Genomic DNA, 20,654 nt, shown 5'->3' on the forward strand with positions numbered 1-20,654 from the left:
CATGCAAATGTGTGAGCTTCATGCCCTCCGCTGTCCGCTCAATAATAACTGTATTTTCAACGTTTCTCGACTTGAAAAATTGATAAATAATCGGCGAATCATTTCCCAACAAAACACTCACTCGCCCGTGTGTGCTGTAAGCTCACTCCACTGGACTCTTCTATTACGGAATCAACAAACATACATCAAACTAAAATTACTTAGTTAATTGATGAAAGACTCGCAAGAATAAATTTTTTGTCTATCAAAATTTGAAGGTCTCAGTCTAATGATTTATGTTATGCTGTGTAATTATCTGAAGACGGATTTATGAATCCACATTCACTGCTGTTGTTGTGGAATTTGAAACCCTTTGGACGATTATGAGACAGCAACAATTTTTATTACTAAGATGAACTTCCTCTTCCATCGACACAATTCAAGCTTTCTTCAGAAGTGATAATCATGGTATTTAAAAGCAAACCATGGTAATATCTAAGTAAGTTTCCAGTTTTGGATAATGTCCTTCGATTCATGAGAACCACTGTTTTTTGCGTCAGGCTGTAAGCTGTAGTTTTACTCTGGTAGACCTTGAAGTTCTTTTATGCCAGTTGTGACTATATTTTAGGCACCATTCTCTTGCTGACCTTACATTATTTTCTCACAGGCAAATGCATTCAGTAGTTTAGATACTGTCCTATTGATGTTCCCATATTTTCAAAATTCAGTGCTCAATTCATTGTTCAATAATCTATTACATATTCTCCCGTATTATTATTTTCTTTATCTTCTTATTTGTCAATCTAAAGAAAGAACACACTTTCTATGTTAAGACTTGATAGCCTAACTTGAGAACTCTAGTACTTGATTAAACAAATATAATCTATTATAAAAACACAAATTGAAATTGTCAACCACTTTTTAATTAGTGTTTTAATTATGGAAAACATAACATCACACACAACACAACTGTAAGGTTGAAAGATCATCTAATTATTTATTTCTCTCAATAGAGTAGAATTACAGAATATCTTCAATCACTCTGTATTCTATGTTCATTATATATTTTTATGTAATTTCAAGTTATAGGGTTCTAAAGAAGCTGCCTCTTGTGATTTTTATATTATAGGCTACTATACAAGTTAGTATCTACCGTATTTCATAGATAGAGGTAGAAACATATAATTTTGATTCGGCAATCGGCAACAAGGTCATGTCGCACATATCATTGCCAAGGCTTTTTGTTCCAAGAAGAACTTTGGAAAGTTACTCGCAACATGATATGGAATCATTAAAATGCTTTCTCAAAATGACGAAGTCCTTGCAAGGCCTATAATTCAGCGCTGCATTTGCTTGTTTACGGCTTACGGCTAGCTACCACCAATAATTATTATCTACAAGACTCCGGCTCGATCTTGAAAAAATAGACAAGTAGACCTGTAATATAGAATTATTGACACCATTCTGCATTACTTCAATTCCGGACATGTTCAACGATATATTTTAAATAAAGAATGCCTCAATTGGAATAATATTGGAATTTATTTTATTTCTTCATAAAAATAGCATCTATTACATAAACATAATAATTTTATTTCGATAGTCTGCCTTTTCTAGTTGCATATTCTGTAATGTCTTGGTTTCAAAACTATAAAATTATCATATTATAACAATATTACATGTAAGTACCGTACTGAATATAAATTTGGAAATTCACATGGAAGTTGAGCATGTTTTGATGTATGTTTTTACATGTACATACTTTTGAATAAAAAATGTCATTATTTTCATCTAGTCACTCATAAACTAAATAATACATTTTTTGTTATTTTTTCCACCAAATTAAATTGAATAGTTGAATTAATAAATATATTCATTAAAATTACGTTAATGTTTTCGTATTTATTCAAACTGAAAGTGCTGGACTATGAAGGTCGAAATTGGACACTTATCATCAATTAATTCGACAGACATTGAAAGGCCTATTAATAAATCATTCTTTTGACCTTCAAGATTCTCTTCATCAATGTGTTGTACTAACTAATTAACATAGGAACAAAGGAATGGGCAGTTTTCAACTTCATGCTGTACAACTTCAACCACGGTTTATGCTTCTTGATTGCAAGATTTATCCAAATCTTGGAAGAATTGAAAGAATAATAATATTAATTTTCCTCTACGGTACTCCAATTCATCAGTAGACCTAGTGCTCATTAATAGTTGGATATAAAAGTTGAGAAATCTTCCTTGAATTTTACAGTTTACTAAATACCTAATATGAATAATGGAAGAACCTATAATGGAATACCGTAATGGAAGAAACATTGAGAACCCATAATCACAGACTAGTACAGAGACTTGTACCTATCTGTGCTGTAATGTAAAACATACAGGGTGTTCTGAAAAAGGTGCCCATAAGTCAGTTTGTGATTCCTCACATCAAAAGAAAAAAAACTCTAATTAACATAGGTCCGAAAATGCTTGGTTACGGTACCAAGTTATACAGGGTGAAAGATTTCGTCTGAATTTCAGTTTCCCTGCTGAAACGAAGCCCTACGGGAATTTGTTGGCTGTTAATTAAGATGTACTATTTAGTGTAATTCATGTAAAATGAACTGAAACATTAAATAAAACTGTTTCCAGACCTGTAGCTACAGTAATTTTTAAGATATGTGACGAAATAAGCAAAACTTGGTCCCGATAAAAAGTTCCTTTAAGGTTTGAAGCAGATTTACTATGTTAAATATACAATAAACACAACATATTTTTTTACAGTACTTGTAGGAAATTTAATTTTGAAGAGAAAGATGTAAAATAAGTCTATAATAGACAAACGGAACCCTTAAAAAATAATCCTCAATTACATACAAAACTAGAGAGCTTAACAGATTTTGTCTATTTTTCATGCGTTTTGTATGTAATTAAGGGTTATTTTTTTAAGGTTTCCGTTTGTCTATTATAGGCCGTTTCTGCATTTTTCTCTTAACAGCTAACAAATACCCGTAGCAGGGGTGCCCACAAGGGGGGGGGAATGGCGCAATTTGCGCCATCAACATTTTTGGGGGGGCATGATTTTTTGTATATTTTATGTCAACATTTTGAATTATGATTAAAAAATCAAGGTATTAAATAGAGATATCCTAATGTAGTTAATTTTTCCCACCTTTACAATGTTATATTTTAAAGTGTAACTCAATATAAAGCATAAGCACAATTGATAATATTTTGTATGCAGGAATTTTAGTAATTTTAAGCCTATGAGTTTGAAGGTAAATCTTTGACAAAAATAAATTATAACTTCATCATCCACTATTATTCTGATTTCCTTTGCTTCATTTTAATTTTTAATGGTCCTGTGTTTGAGTTTCCTTGCTGTTGCAAGAAATATGCGATATTTTTCTCATTTTCACAGTCTCGCCAGTTTTTCGATATAAACAGTAATGCAAGATCAATTTAGGGCAACTCAGCTTATAGAGCATGAAATTTTCTCTCATTTAAGACCAATCGCAAGTTTCTATCATGCATTGTACTCATTTTAGAGACTCTTTAATAACAGTAGAATCGCAAGAAAAATGAGAAAATAAAGATCATCATTCAATTGGCTGTAACTTTTGAACGGTATTGAAAACAGAAGTATATTTCATGGGAGTGAAAAGAGGAGAAAATTCATCACAACCTCGACCACTTTTTGGATTTTGCATCTGAAGTGTTCCACAAGATACGCAACGTTGCATATGCCAGACTGTGAGAATGGGGAAAATATCACAAATTTCTCGCACATTCAAAGTTGCGTATCTTGTGGAACACTTCACATATGAAATCCAAAAAGTAGTCCTGCGCGACCACTCAATTCATTGGAAATTTATTATCTTTAATATTATATAGAGAATGCTTTTTCTCGAAAAATTCAAGGTTCTCGAGATTAAATGGAAAACTTAAAAAAATCCAAAATTTTGGGGTGAAGTCGCCTTCTGGTGTGTCAGCAAATTTCAGATTAGAATTCAGCGCCCCATGTATAGGACCATCGAAAAAAATTATTTCGGGGCTGTTTCCTGAAAAACGACCATTTGACTGGACTATAAGTTATCCTATTATAATAGCGAGCAGTTTATGTACATCTGTTTATATTTTTCTATTTCTATATCTGGTTATCTGGCTATCTGGTTATTTATGTTCAACGGATCTCGGAAACGGCTCTAACGATTTTCACGAAATTCGGAATATAGTAGGTTTATGATATCAAAATTCGATTGCACTAGGTCTCATCCCTGAGAAAACTACCTGAAGGACATGAAAAGGATAATTCATCCTTGGAAAAACAGATGATGATTTCGTCTGTGAATAAATCACAGACGAAATATATTTTTCGTAGTGAATAAATCAAAATTCGGGTAAGTAAAAGTTTTGGGCTGTGCCTGTTAGTACTTCCCCAATCATTTTAAAGAAATGACTATCAATGAAATAAATCTGTTTATCAATGAATAAATAACGAGCAAAGCTCGGTGCCCCGATATTTGGTATTAATAGATAGAATTTACAAAATGTACTTGTTCAGATGATATCTTTATTCCAAAAACCAAACCATTTAAAGATACATTTTGTTCGACTTGTGTTATTTACTCCTGTAATGTTAAAAAGTAAATACTACCAACAACACAACATCAGTGACAACCTATTCCAATTCATGATAAATATCGGGGCACCGAGCTCCGCTCTAGAGTACCTACAAAAGCATATAAAAATTATTACGAAAGAAGAAATTATAATAAATATTCATAGTTCATACAGAAAGGTTCTATCTAATCACAGTGGATTGAGATTAATTCGCAGAGGAATGCAAAAATTTCTCTCACAAAAGCATGTTAAATTTTAATCCTGATTCATGTCACGTGAACCAAATCACAGAAGACCATCTCAAAAAGATAGCTTATCTGATAGGTTCTACTGGAATTAATCAGGATTAAAATTTAACCGGCTTTTGTACAACTGTCACTAAGTACCTGATTGAATTATGTACAAACGTTCAACAGCTGAGTCATAATTTTGTCTCAGTCCCACACACATGCACTCGCTCACTCACTTCCATCATCAACAGACGCCGAAATTATCAGCTGTTTTTCCAAGGATGAATAAATTCTTTTAATGTCCTTCAGCGAGTTTCCCCAGGGATGAGACCTGGTGTAATCGAATTTTCATATTATAAACCTACTATGTTCTGAATTTCGTGAGAATCGTTAGAGCCGTTTTCGAGATCCGGTGAAATACAAACATATAAACATCTAAAAATTTAAACATCTAAACAGAAATTGCTCGTTTAATAGTATAGGATTTAGAATACCTAAACCTGCCGACATTATATATTGTATGAATAAAATCGTTCCAAATTTGTATGAATGTTTACCAAGATTGCTATGCAATATTCTTTTGCAATAAAGAATTATCAATGATATTATTATTCAACTTTTTATAAGTAACCTTAACATTTAAAAAGCAAAGCCTCCCTTACTTATCTTTTAATATCCTATTAAAATATGTGTCATGTAGTTTTTCCTGATGTAATGAAGTTCTTTCTAGTCCTCCCGAACAAGAACGGGTGCACTGCTAGTCTCAAAAATAATGTCAAAAAAATACTTTATTTCTATTTTAAAGAGATGGTATATATTTTTACAATATTATGAAAACAGAAAGAATTCCTCACAAGACCAAAGGTAAATAATGTCCTTTGGAAGATTAGAATGTAGAGGTGCGTACAGATATACGCGCCGCGAACATGAGCAATTCACTTTCAATTAGCTGATTATATCTGTATTTTTACAGAAACGGTAAAATACAGATATAAAAAGCTTGGCATCAGCTGATTAAAAGTGAATTGCTCATGTTCGCGGCGCGTATATCTGTAAGCACCTTAGGATGTGAATTTTATTGTCATACACTGACTAATGTTAAAAACTAAAGAGTTGGGAGTTGGGGTACTTTGGGGGGGTGATTACACATGGATTGGGGGGGGGGCATTACAATTGAATTGGGGGGGGGCATGCGCCATTGGCCTTGGAGGGGCTGGGCACCCCTGACCCGTAGGGATTCGTTTCAGCAGGGAAACTGAAATTCAGACGAAATCTTTCATCCTGTATAACTTGGCAACTAAGCATTTTCGGACCTATGTTAATTGGCGTTTTTTTATATTTTGATGTGAGGAATCACACCCTGACTTATGCGCACCTTTTTTCAGAACACTCTGTATACGGTAAGTTTATATACAGTGCATAAATTGCACTTTATGGCCATAAATTTCTATTGAGATTTTTTCCAAAAATTTAGTTCTAGGTATACTCGTACCTTGTATACAAATTGTTTCTAATCCTCCTAAAAACAATATAAACGAATCGAAAAGTATAATGTAGGTGGTTATTGTGTAGGTATTATCCTTATTTCGAAATCCATTCACCTATATAATTAACTTGAATCAATTGATAGTGAATCCACACTGGAATCTGCAACGGAAATTAACACACGATTGCGACTGCTTTTGTGCACATGCATTTCCTCTAGCTGAAGTGTGCCAGAAGCCCATTCAATGTACGATGCAAAGGAAATAGCATCCTTTCATGCCGTAATACGACATAAAGATTCGCAACGGGCTAAACATTATCCAATTAATCTCATTATTTTCGATGCAGTGTGTTCGTGTTAGTAGAGGAAGATGGAAAGTTTTGATCGCTTTTTACTGTGTTTTCTGTCAGCTTGATTTTTGAGAAAGGATGAATGAATAACAAGGAATGCTAATAAATCTCTAGCTGTATGCTGTAAGCTGTAATGTAACATTGAATTGAAAATGCTTTAAATATTACACCTTACAAAAATAAACTATTCAATCTTCAAAATTAATTCGCTTTTATCTCAATTATAATCGCCATTCATCTAGGATCATCGACCATTCATCTATGAATATTCAAATACCGTACTATTCCGTGTGCAATATTTTTTATTAAGACTGAGGATGATTTTAATACACACGTTTTTCCTTTTCCTCAGAAAAAATCATTTATAAGCAATGCGAGTACTACTTTTTTCAGGCTCTTTCTACTTTGTTCTCAATCTAATTATCTTAGTATCTAATAATCAATCAACCTATCCTAATTATAGATTATTTTCTTATAAATTAACACATTAAATACAGTATTTAGAAGATTGAATGTTACTATACACTTTTGTTCTCAAATATCCAGAATATTTAACTAATTCAGGATTAGAAAAAAAAATTACAAGCATTAAATTTACCTTAATTTTCAATACTTCTATTTATAAACGATAACAAACTGATTGACATTGATATGGATTTTAAAATCCTTTATTAGTAAATTCATTGAAATTTACTTTGAAAATTGTTGATTAGACAAAAATTGAATTGTTTTTCTCCTACCAATGTTAATCATATTTCCAGGTGTTGTTAAAGGCTATTTTTAATCCATAATTGGAATTTGTTTGGATTTTTTGTTATTGTTCATGAAATTGAATTTTCAACATCATTGTAATGGTGTGTGCCTTTCTCTTGAAATCTGTGCTAATTGTGTTCTCTATTTCCATTTTTTTTAAATTGCTAGAAAATTACGATTTGCGATGATGCTTATATCACTTTGAAAGTGTTACAGTATGCAAAATCGCCAATGCATTTATTACAATGCAATTGATGAATAAATGAATGGAAATACTGTAATCTATGAATTTGTAACCCATAATTTAAACCTATGTGGTCAAAATAGCTATATCAATTTGATTTTTGAGTAGTGTGAATGAGTTACAGAATTAAATATAGATAGACTTATCATTAAGTAATTATAATCCACTGTCATTCTGACTCAGCAAATTATGACACAATTGAATTTTTGCTATCAAAACATTAAGCACTGAATGATTTTCCAACAATCTTGTTTTTAAGATTTAATGATTACAGAGTATTTTTCGTTCAAGCCTCATTAATTCATTATTCAGTTCTTTAGGTCATTATTTCAGTATTTAGTTAGAGCTATTTTCACTGTTTTCAATGGATGAAATCGAATTTATCATTATCATGATTAACGCCTATCACTCTAATTAATATCATTATTATACTGATATCGGTTTCTATTAATCAGAAGAAAGCATTGAAAACAGCGTGAAGGTTCAATGAGTAATTTCACAAAACCAGTCATTAACATGATACATTCGATCGCACATTGCTCAGATAGTATATCGCCTTTCAGAACTTTCTTCTCCGATGTAATTGAATAGGTCCAGCCCCAACTACTAGCTCTCTGTTGGAGTTGAGGTTTAGAGCTGTTAGTTGAGCTGAAAACATGCCTGTGGGCTGAAAGTTCTGACTTCCATATTATATTATCAATATCAAGTATCGATTTAATAACCTGAACTCCATTCAAAACCATTGTTAATCCGTGGAAAGCATTTAATGAGATTTTTTTGTATGGTCTGATCCAGTTCAAGGGAATTCTGGGGATGGATATAACGTTATAAAACTATTATAAATGTTAGTATTTTACGACCTATATACTTGAATTGCAGGATGCACAAAATAAAGCATCATGCATCAAAAACCATAAACAAACCATGCATCCTAAATCAACTCACGAGGGATAAATTTAATTAATTTATTATTTTTTTATTCATTCATTTATTCATCTGTGTATCTATTCAAGCTACATTATTATTCTGTATTATTCATTCATTGAATAGATTTCTAAAAAAAATTTTGGAACCATCCAAAGATTTGCCCAACAACAGAAATACTTTTAGGGTTGCGTTTCAGTAGACAATATGTGTCCATTGGTGAATTTAGTAGTGAATTGGCTTTGATCACCTGTGGTGTACCTCAGGGATCGGTATTGGGTCCGATCCTTTTTTTGATTTACTTAAATGATCTCTTTTCCTATAACTTTCAAGGCTCTTTAACTTCTTTTTCAGATGATACTGCGTTAGCATATTCTTCTGACAGTGAGATAAAATTGCTAAAAATGATGCAGCTGGATCTCAATGACTTGTGTTGTTGGTTCCAATATAATGAATTAGCACTAAATGCATCTAAAACTAAATATATAAATTTCTCCTTATCAGCTCCTTTCAGTTTTCCAGTTTCTCTAAAATATCATAAAGTTGGTTGTAATAGTGTGTCATGTAGCTGTGATGAGATAAATCAATCTGATACAATAAAATACTTAGGTTTGATTCTTGATTATAAATTAACTTGGGACTCCCACATAAAGAAAATAAAGATGTATTTCATGTTCTTGATAAGACGATTTTATCACTTGAAGCAGTTTTTCCCTAAATATTTTCTACGGATTATGTATTATGCATTTTTCCATTCTAAGCTTGTATACGGAATTTCCTGTTGGGCATCCACTTTTGTTTCTCATTATAAAAGGCTTGTAGTGCTACCGAAGTCTGTAATAATGATTATACAGGGAGTTAATAGGAGGTCACATACATATCCAATTTTCAAAGCATTGAATATTCTACCACTGAGACACACCTATGTGCTGAAGGTTCTGTCTTTATTTTATCAATTAAGTGGTAACAGATCTGTTTCAGTATATAACAACGATAATGAAATTTCTGTTGTAACACGGCAAACTACTCAAATGATTGTTAGGCTTCCAAAATCGAACTGTACCACGTTCCAGAGGTATTTCCTTTTTCTTGCTCCGAAATTTTATAACTTACTACCACCTGATTTGAGAAGAATAAATACCCATAAACACTTCATGAATAAAACTAAGCTTTGGCTATGGCTTCATTCGCCAGTCCAGGTGGAAGGCTTCTTTAAGGTTTTAAGTTAATAAGTTTCAATATCTACCACAAATCAAGTCAACCTTGTATTGACTACTACATAGTCCATCAATTTATTCTGTGTGTTACGTTTTTGTCTCGATGATGTCACTAATAACTGTCTTTCTGTTGAATTATACTACACTATGGAATTGATTGATATTTTAATTATATTATTACTTTCCTTGCCCTATTACCATAGGTAAGGAAAGTATTGCTTTCCGAAAAAAATAAGGTACCCCAATTTCTAAATTTCTATACGTTTCAAGGTCCACTGAGTCCGAAAAAGTGATTTTTGGGTATTGGTCTGTATGTGTGTGTGTATGAATGTATGTGCGTCTGTGTACACGATATCTCATCTTCCAATTAACGGAATGACTTGAAATTTGGAACTTATGTCCTTACAATATAAGGATCCGACACGAACAATTTCGATCAAATGCGATTCAAGATGGCGGCTAAAATGGCAAAAATTTTGTCAGGTTGGCATTAAGTTGAGTTGACTTTGTTAGGTTGGCACCAAGTTGAAGATTGAAATGCATTTATCCAGGACCTCCTAAATACAAATTTATCCAGTTAGCCAAAATTAGAGTTTTCTCAGCTTTTCTGCGTTTCCTCACCTTTTTCAATAATTGATGGAAATATATAAAAAAAATTCAGTACACAGGTTTAGCTGAGGTGGAAGAATTTTGTTCGCCAAAGATACGCCGATATATTAGCAGGAGTATTTCTAGATCAAATTGACATAATACGTTCAAATTCGGTACAGAGGTTCCGTTGAGGTCTACATGCAGGCGAGCGAAGCGAGCCCGCTGATCTCATTTTTGGACGATCCAGTCGGGGGTCCAGGGGGCGGAGCCCCCTGGCTTCACGGATATGGCGAGCGAAGCAAGCCTGACGGCTAGTCAATTTATCTTAATTTTCTATTCATCTTATCTTTCAATTTATCTTTCACTTTATCTTTCAATTTATCTTAATTTATCTAAATGACGGCTAGTCAATTTATTTTAATTTTAAAATATATAATCTTACTTATAACACTTTGTATCTGACTCCTATTCGCGGACAAAGTCCAGTAACATACTGTACTTTTTGTGAGTAGTATCTTGTTCACTTGTAACTTGTCGTGTTATACTTTTGTTAATATTTTGTATGAATTTCGAGTGAATTTGATTTGATTTGATTTCACATTATTTGCTAAGCCACATTAACGAACGTTTAACATAGTTTGATGCTTAAGCTACTCTATACAATAGATAAAGTAGGATACATTTATAAATATAAATTGGTATTCATTGAACTATCAAATCCAGCTTAGTAGCCTTATCAACATTATACGAGTTTATTGTTTTTAATTTTTCTGGTTTCTCTATACACAACTACTAGAGTAGTATTTGATACAATTGAAAAAATCTTAAATTATATCTATAGATATAAGTAAAAAGAATAAAGTTGATAAAATAGGCTCTTTAATATTCATGAATTTCATTATTTACTTGGAAATCGGGAATCTGTTCCATGAATTCAGATCCATAATATCGGATTTCTATCAATTTACCTCCATTATCCATTCATTTTTCATTCATAACTCATGCAGACTTCCAATTCAAACGACAAATGGAAAAAACATTCCTTCATCAAATGAATGATTGACCGAATTAGATTGGAAGAGTTACCAAAAGACATAAAGAAAGTTTTGAGCTCAAAAATTTCAAGTTATATAGTTGAGGAAAGTCCAATGAGAAGAAAACTGAAATACATCCAAAACTTAGGCTTACGAAGAATGTGGGATAATCAATCGAGCCGAAACAAATGTCTCAAATAATGAAAGTTCATTGAGCAAGAGAACGGAGATATTGAGAACATTGAGAAGAATATAAGCGATAACTGATTAAACTTAGCCTAAAAAGTACGTGGTGCTGAGAAAAACCAGTAGTTTGTTGTAGGTGACATTGAAAACTAGTAAAAATAAAAAGTATTAGGCCTAGGGTGGTTAAGTTGAAAGCTGGTGGAGGATTTGAGCGATAAACAATTAATTGGATGACCGATTGAGCTTATTAAATCATAGCCCTGATATGATTCAGTAATTGGCCAAACAAAAAAAGAAGACACTGTTAAGAATCCGAGAACCCGCGATAAGATCGGCTTGTTTACAATACCTGCTCTGCTTGTCGTTGGCGCAACGTCGGTCGCGGGAGCAGCTGGCTGGTCAGTCGAAGAAGCCGAAGAGTAGAGTGTGGACACCGGTTCACAGACGCTACAACAACTCGCGGCGGCCACTGGCAAAACAACACTGATCGCTGATCGCTGATCGGTGAAAGGCGAAACAGACAGCAGACCCACACTAGCACCCCGTCCAACTAGCATCGGCACCGGCCACTGCTACATGCAAACTAACTTTTGCCCACCTGTTGTCGAAAAACAGCCAGCATCCATCACCAGTAGAAACCGAACCCACAAACGAGATTCACTCTAAACTGTCAGCATTTGTCGAATGACAAGCATCAATGTTATTTGTAAGGAATGCTGACAGTTGGAAGAGGTGCTCTCCCTCCACCAGTGGCTCATCATAGCGATTCGATTTTAGAAAGTAAAGGTTGATGATAACTGAAAAAATTGGCGTCGATAAAACTTGTTTCTGAGCAGGAATTTTTTCACTTGATCAAGATCCATCACTGAAAATGACTATCGATTATATTTTGAGAAATGAATTGTTATTGTTGAATGATCATTCCATATATGAAGCATTTTTTTTTTTTTTTGAGTGAATACTAATACATATTAAAACAATGTTCATAAATAATAGAGTGTGTCTGAACTTCTAGTTCTTCATACTAGAGACAATTTTCATTTTCCAAAGTTAAAGTTATCTTATTGGAAAGAATAATTAGTTCCATACAAATACAATGATTATAATAGCTGATTGTTAAACTGTATTTTTCAATAGCAAAAAACAAAAATATCCATTACCTTTCATTATTTCATTCTATTTTGATGATTGAAAGTTCTCATTCTTAGCCTATTCTATTTTAATGATTGAAAATTTCCATTCTGTATACTGAAATTCAAGTAGTTATAGCCTAATTTTCCAAATTGAATTAATAAACATCCTTCCTTAGTGATAGTGAGCGATAAATCAATAGCGAACAAAATAAGAGAACATCGATAGATAATCATCATAATAGCAGGCGTAATATGTGTTCTCCAGTTCGACTTGTTATAAGGATGTTATGTTAACATCTTCACTCTCAGGCACTTTAGGCTAATAATTTTAGAAAGGTATGAAAATGGATGATTATATATAGCGGCATTTGGTTTTTGCCAACTTGATTTCTAATAAATTATATTTGAAAATATGATGAATCGATTTTGCGTTAATTGATCTCCAAATATTGATAATATTTGATAAAATCTTACTCAACATAATTATTGCTGAAATTTAGATCCTTCAAAATGGGTAGAATAGCCTCAGACATTTTCCATCAGTGTAGAGTGTGGATGAGTCGGAAAACGATTAATGAATGTAAAGTTACAACATTTTAGAGCTATGAAGATGATAGAGATCATAATTTTCATTCGAATCAAGATGGAAACTCTTATGCTATAAGAATTGTAAATTCTTAGTAAATTCATCCTCAAGAATAATGGCCGGGACATACATAACCGCACCGAGCCCGCGCCGCGGTACGGCCGAGTGTCGGACGTACTACGGCGAGTGAGAGAGCAAAGGCTTTCAAACGTTTAGGGACACATACTACCGCACCGCGTCAGCACCGTCACCGTGTTTGTTGCCCGAGCCGTGCCCGCGCCGTCACCGACTAGTTCAGTTTACTTTTTGACGGTGCGGTGCGGGCTCGTTTAACATAGAGAGTGAAAAACTTATTGAAGAGATACGGAGTTTTCCAGTTTTTGTACGATCAAAGTGATGAGAAATACGGTTGAACGGAAAAATAAGTTAAAGTAAAAGTATAATCAGATAATAAGTTAAGCCAAAGCTATAATAGACAGATTCATAATAAATAATAAGATAAACAACAAAAAGTATAAAAGGAGGAACCCGTGACTGTGTCTTAAATTTTAAATTGAAAACTAATTACGTTTAGATACATAAAGCAGAAGATAACAATTCTATTGCTGATATATAGTTACGATACATGACTGATTGTGGTATTGTTATGCACCGAAATATATTATACCAGCACTATGATTCTCATCTTCTGTGTCTACTGGTAATTAGTTTAAAATTTAAAAATATAAATTTAAATCGGATGTGTATGTTATAGTGTAAATTTGTGATTTAATAGTGTTATACATATTATTAACGATAGTTTAACACATTCAGAAATCAGACCACAGTAGCACTACAGAACTGATGCCACTCGGCTGTCGCACGGATATGTGTGTTCTCCTACCACCATCACCGTGTCGCGGTCGTAGCTCGGCCGTACCACGTCACGGGCTCGGTGCGGTTATATGTGTTCCGGCCTTAATTTAGATATTTATACATTGATAGATACAATATCATTCTCATCTAAAAATAATGATTAAGAAAGTAACAACAGGATTGAAGCCCAAAACTGTTCCTTTCCCAAATTTGGATAGAAATTGTCTAAAATTTAGAATTTATTTAGATAAGTTGAAAACCAAATTAAATGAAAATATTCCACTAAACCATCACTGATAACTGGAAAATACTGTATTAATTATTGAAAATTCTAAAACTTGAAAAGAAACTCAGAGTTACTTCTAAAATGTTGATTTTAAAGGACTATGAAGTGATAAATAAATCCCTTCTATGAATTGGATGCTATAAAGGAGAACATGAAAGAGTCGAAATTACCTGAGTTTCAAGAGGCTATGCCTATGTCCATTTGACGTCAAGTCGTCGTCAATATCTAGGAGTTGCTTTAAAATGGGCTATATGAGGATTTCTTGATGCTTCCATTGTAAATGTTCTTAATATTCTAACAGCATTTATGCAATATTCAATTGAATTCATCAGTTTATTCATTCCAGATGTTCTTATATTTTGTTATCTTATTAAGGATTTGTATAACGTTGAAACTTATTACTTTATTGCTCAATTAATGCAAATTATCAATATAAGTATACATTTCAGGGAAGAGTATTTTTCAGGCGTGGAATCTGACTTCTCATATTTATTTTTAGCTTGCAGCAATAATTACTATAAAAAAATAGGCTGAGACTTTTGAGTCATAATTGTAGCTTCTACTTAATATAAAGAAGTATTCTAAAATTTCAGTGTAGCTGAGTGCTATGCTATTGGATGTAAATAAAAATCCTGATTGCCTTCTTACACTAAGAAACCTGCCTATTTTGCGATGGATATTAAGTTTTTCTTTTGCGATCAACAACACTTGTTATTCCAGTAAAACTTGTTTCTATGCTGAGGAAAATAAAAGTTACTTTTATTTTCATTTTCAAACTATGAATAAGTTGTTACATTTGACTTCTAAAGGTGTGTACAGATATACGCGCCGCGAACATGAGCAATTCACTTTTAATCAGCTGACTATATCTGTATTTTTACAGAAACGGTAAGATACAGATATAAAAAGCTTGGCATCAGCTGATTAAAAGTGAATTGCTCATGTTCGCGGCACGTAAATCTGTACACACCTTAGTCTAACATAAGTTAAGTAGGTTCATAGTCTGCCAGTCTTTTCTGAATAGAATACTGTGAATAGATGATAGATATAGCCTAAATACAGGTTATATAATACGGTAGAGTTGCAAGTCTCTTTTCAGCACCGTGTCAAGGTTGAATCACGCTAATTTGAAAGTCACTCTTGTCATTCGAATGCAGTCAAGATGATTGATTGATAAATTGAGGATTGAGCCTTCACCTTCATCTGCTTTATTTCTTCATATTCTCATCCCGGATTATTTTGTCAAGCACTATTAAAATGTGTTCATTCATAAAGTTATTGGAATTGAATAATTAAATCAAGGTTTTAAAGGCTTAGTAGATACTGGGGGGTATCCAGAAGAGGGGTCCGCCCCTTGGAAAAATATTGAATTTAGCTTGAAAAAGTATTTTATAAGCTATTTGGGAGCAAAGAAAAATTAAAGGAATTTGTCTATAATTTGTCCTGGAGACTATAAAATATTCAAGACCATCCCTACTTTGCTATTTATCATTTATGAAATGACATTATAATTGTTTCTTTAAGACAGTTTACATTTTTTAATCCAATCAAGCTTGTGGTTTCCAAAAGTTATGTCTGATTTTACTGGAAGAATCTAGTTAAGATTTCAAGTTCATACCATAAAAAGCTCAAGATAGGGTGTTGCCTCCAGATCGTAAGGGGCAGTGGCGTAAATAACGCCAATGCAACCAATGCGGTGCATTGGGGCGCAGTCCTTCAGGGGGTGCAGGCCTGGAGGGGCGTGAAAAATTGATATTCTAGAAAATTATCACAAAAAATGAAGCAAAACTCTTCGTAGTTTATCGAATTTTGGCCACATTCGTTATACCATAGAGAAACTATAGATTTAGTTCATTGTTAGATTTTAATGTTAGTATAACCAGATTCTGGTTATACTAACAATACCATAGCATGGACTATTATATTTAATAATTATTATAATTCGACTAATTATATTTCTTTGACTAATCTTTCTCCAATTGGATAGAGATTGTATAATTAGTCCAGGCAATGAATGCTAAAAAAGGGTATAGAGGGAAAAGTTTGGAAGACAATTTTCGACCCCGCAGTTCTGTTGAGAGGAGGTTAACATATCAAGAGTCCCCACCCCTACACCCTGTGCTAAGAAAGTGAGGGTGGTTTAAAAGTTGTATGCTTACAATGTTTTCAATGTTTTGCTTACACGTTTATATGTTGAGAAATCGGCTATAACGATGAAAGGCAAATATGAATTAGTGCATGAAATTGAACAGAAATCAATGCTCTACAAATCTACGATAAGCATTCATTTTCACGATGAATTGTTGGTGAGTTATACGCCCTGAAAGAGCAAAAAATTGGATGAAAAACTGTTATTTTAACAATTTCACATTTTCAAGAGCCTAGTCTCGAAAATTGTTGGTGAAATCACAAAACTTCATACTAAAAGAAATTGTAAAGAATTTAACAAGCTTCTTTTTTGAATGGTTAGTGAGTTAGTCATGTCGGTTGAACGCATTTTTCTCAAGATATGAACGTGTAGGCAAAACATTGAAAAATTCAACTTTTGAACCACCCTCATCCTTTCACTAGGGGTAGGGATGGGGACTTTTGATATGTTCACCCCCCAACAAAGCTGCAATAAGTCCAAAATTGTGTTCAAAATATTCCCTCCAAATTCCTTTGTCAATTGGTCTATTGTTGCAAAATTGAAGATTTCACCCTCAACACTAAAGCTGCTGCAACAGTCGTGCGGAAATGCGTAAACTTGTAAAATTATACATCAGATTGAAAGGAATTTGATGCTCTACAAACACATAATCAGCATGGACTTTTTACATCAATATTCAAAACGTTATAAGAGCAAAAATAGCGAACAATTGAAGGAAAATGTGTTTTTTCTCAAAAAAGTCACACCTTTGAGAGCGGATATCTCGAAAATTAAAAGAGATATAAAAAACGTTTTTGGATACATATTGTAGGAAATAATGTATACTTTATTTTTGTATGAAATAGTCATGTCCATAAGATTTCAGATGCATAGTTTTCTAGCTATATGCGAGAAACCAAAAAATGATACCTTTGAACCATCCTCACCACCTTAGCACAGGAGGCAGGGGTGAGGACTTTTGATTTATCCCCTTACTACCATAAACAAAACTTCGGGGTCAAAAATTGTCTTCCAAACTTTTCCCTCTTTAACCCTTTGTTGACTGGACTAAATACCGCGTGGAGCGAAACAGCATCCAAGGAGTGTAGAAGTGCAAAGAAATGTCATTAGTTTCTTATGAGAGGTTTTCGGGGATATTCTTTGGATAGTCTATTTAAATCAGCCCGATGAAAAATAATCTAAAAGGAACAGATCTCAGAAATATTCTATACGGTCGTACTTGACACATTCAACATTTATCATGGCTCATAAACTCAAAGTTAGTTCTAACTTCTTTCTGATACCATATATTAGTTGATTATATCTATAATGAATATGATATTCATCAAGACTTATTTGACTACAAATTATAGTTTAAAATAATTGTTAATGACTGACTATTCTATACCAGTTTTCTGGTATACCAATAGTCTGCTCATCAAACAGCTAGATTCCGAATTTCAACACAAGATGCGAAGTTCGTTTTCGATGCACTTTTATGAATTATTTCAAAACCCAACCGGTTCCCTAGCCGTTCCATTCTTTTACATGGAACAGGTTTTCACACGGTATGGATTGCTACCTTTAGCCGAAGTCAATGTCCGCCTATGACACAAATATCAATACTAGATCGTGCCGTTTACATTATTCTCAAATTAAGGAGAAAAGTTCTTGGTCAATTCTTCCATGTTTATTATATTTTTTACAAGTGACAATGAGGTCTCTTATGTTAGGCTTGATGATATTGCAGAGGCTTACCTACAAAGTAGCTTTCTCTATATTGCTTTATAACGATGATTCAAGTTCAAAGGATAAAAAATTATTATTTATATTCTGATGGATAATATTAGGGTCTTATAATTTCTTTATAAAATGAGGAGGAGGTCCTTACAAGGCACCTGGTCTTGGTCATGTGAAGATGATGAATCTGATTTCCCAGTTGGGCTTAGCTCAAGGGATGGGCTTCCTTACATTACTACATTAATAATTTATATTATTTCATTTCATTTTTTTTCATCCCACTGACCACCTATGAAAGGGGTATAAGGATTTGTCAATTATAATCTAAGTCGTCAATCTTTGCATTCTATAATGCAAAAAGAATTCCTCACTGGAATACGGACAAACCTGCAACAACTCCTCCCTCACCTTAATTCTGAACTTTTAACCTGTAAGAGCTTTTATGCGTGTTGGCAATGAATTATAAAGCCGAATTCCTGCACTCTTTACCCCCCTCTCATACATACCAGTTCGATGAACTTCGTCTCTGAGGTTTTGTCTATATCTGGTATTGTATGAGTGGAACAACTCTCCTGTATTGAACCTATCTTTATTCCTATCAATAAAACAAAGAGCCTCTAAAATATATACACCTGGTAGTGGGAGAATCTTTAACTCTTTGAAATAATCTCTACAACTTGCTCTAATAGATTCACCCACCATCACTCTAACTGCCCACTTTTGAATCCTAAATATATGTATTGCATGAGTTGAATTGCCCCAAAATATAACACCGTATGAAAGAAGAGAATGGAACACAGCAAAATAAACACTTCTAAGCGTTCCTGCATCCAGCAATTTCTTCACGGTTCTAAGAACAAATACTGCTGAGTTTAGTTTTCTTTTTAGCTGGTCCAAATGAGGTCGCCAGGAGAGTTCAGAGTCCAGCACTACTCCAAGTACCTTTGCCTCGTTTGCTGAACCTATGTTTCCATCTCTCGTATCCAATACTGCTTCCCGAGCCGTCCTGAATGGAATCTGCATAGTCTTATTGTAATTTAGTACCAACATATTTGAGGCCAGCCATTCTTCCAGTTTCTGAAGAGCTCTTCTACTTTCAGATTCCATATCATGCTGACTGTTACTTTTCAATAAAATACTTACATCATCAGTGTATAAAACACAGTGTGCTGGCTCAAGGTGTGGTGGCAAGTCGTTAATATATAGAAGGAAAAGCAAAGGACCAAGGACTGATCCCTGAGGGACCCCACTCCTCGCCTGTAACCATTCCGACTGATACACAAAAGAGTGAGACTGTATTTCCACCCGCTGATGTCTCTCATCAAAGTATGATACTAACCACTTGAGAACCCTGCCTTCAAAACCATATAATTTCATCTTTTTCAATAAAATTTCAATGTTTACAAGATCGAAAGCTCTGGAAAGATCGGCAATCAGGCCACATACCCTGGATCCTCCATCCACAGAATTCAGCACTTTATTTATAAAAGATAAAAGCGCATCACCTGTAGAAGTGCCGGGCCTGAATCCAAACTGTTCAGGGGACAGCAGTTTTAACTTGTTTCTTAATCTGTGGAGCACTACGTATTCGAATAACTTTAGAAATACAGGTGGATTGGCAATCGGTCTGTGATTTTCAGGAAGCTTGTGGTAACCTTTCTTATAAATGGGGACTACCTTAGAATAATATCAACTTTAACGGTACACAACCGGCTTTCATTGATTCATTAAAGATATAAGTCAGAGGTTCAATTATATGTTCGGCTGTTTGCTTTACTAGATAGTTTGAAATATTGTAGTGATCATAGGATTTTTTATTTTTTATGATTTAATTATCTTTCTGAGTTCTGTTCTACTTATTGGATCAAATTCTTTCAAGTGGAAAGTGCGCGACTGTCGATGAACACTGCTAAAGAACTTTAAAAATTCATCTACTTCAGTATATTTACAGATAGATTGGTTGTATTTTCAGAGGAGTATTTATAAAATAATTATTTTGTATATCTGCAGCTTCTTTGCCTCCTTTTATAATTCCATATTGATTATTACCGTACATTGTTATTTGGTCTATATGTCTGTATTGTTTGAAAACACAATTCTAGCTCTGGTTTACTGTAAATTGATTTATTCTGTAAAATTTTCAATTATTCATGATTCTCAACTAAATCGATTATTATTGAATATGGTAATCAATATTCACATATCACATAGTACAATAGGTACCTACCAATCTGGTTTGATTCAACTGGGATGCTTTAATTTAATTCCATTGATGAAGAACAAGACATTTTCAAGCTCCCATCCACAGTATTATTGTG

General features: G+C 33.6%; 2 protein-coding genes across 2 annotated transcripts in view; one reads left to right on the forward strand and one right to left on the reverse strand.

Moving 5' to 3' along the window:
- LOC111044097 (alpha-tocopherol transfer protein) overlaps positions 1–12,200 on the reverse strand; it is a 31,833-nt gene extending 19,633 nt beyond the window's left edge. Inside the window, exon 1 of the mRNA XM_022329165.2 lies at positions 11,958–12,200. The gene's annotated coding sequence lies outside the window, so the exon portion shown is untranslated. The remainder of the gene's footprint in view (positions 1–11,957) is intronic.
- LOC111044098 overlaps positions 1–20,654 on the forward strand; it is a 153,779-nt gene that overhangs the window by 82,788 nt on the left and 50,337 nt on the right. The gene's annotated exons all lie outside the window — the stretch shown is intronic.

The sequence above is a fragment of the Nilaparvata lugens genome, chromosome 3, assembly GCF_014356525.2.
Source record: "Nilaparvata lugens isolate BPH chromosome 3, ASM1435652v1, whole genome shotgun sequence".
In the NCBI taxonomy this organism is placed as follows: Eukaryota; Metazoa; Arthropoda; class Insecta; order Hemiptera; family Delphacidae; genus Nilaparvata; species Nilaparvata lugens.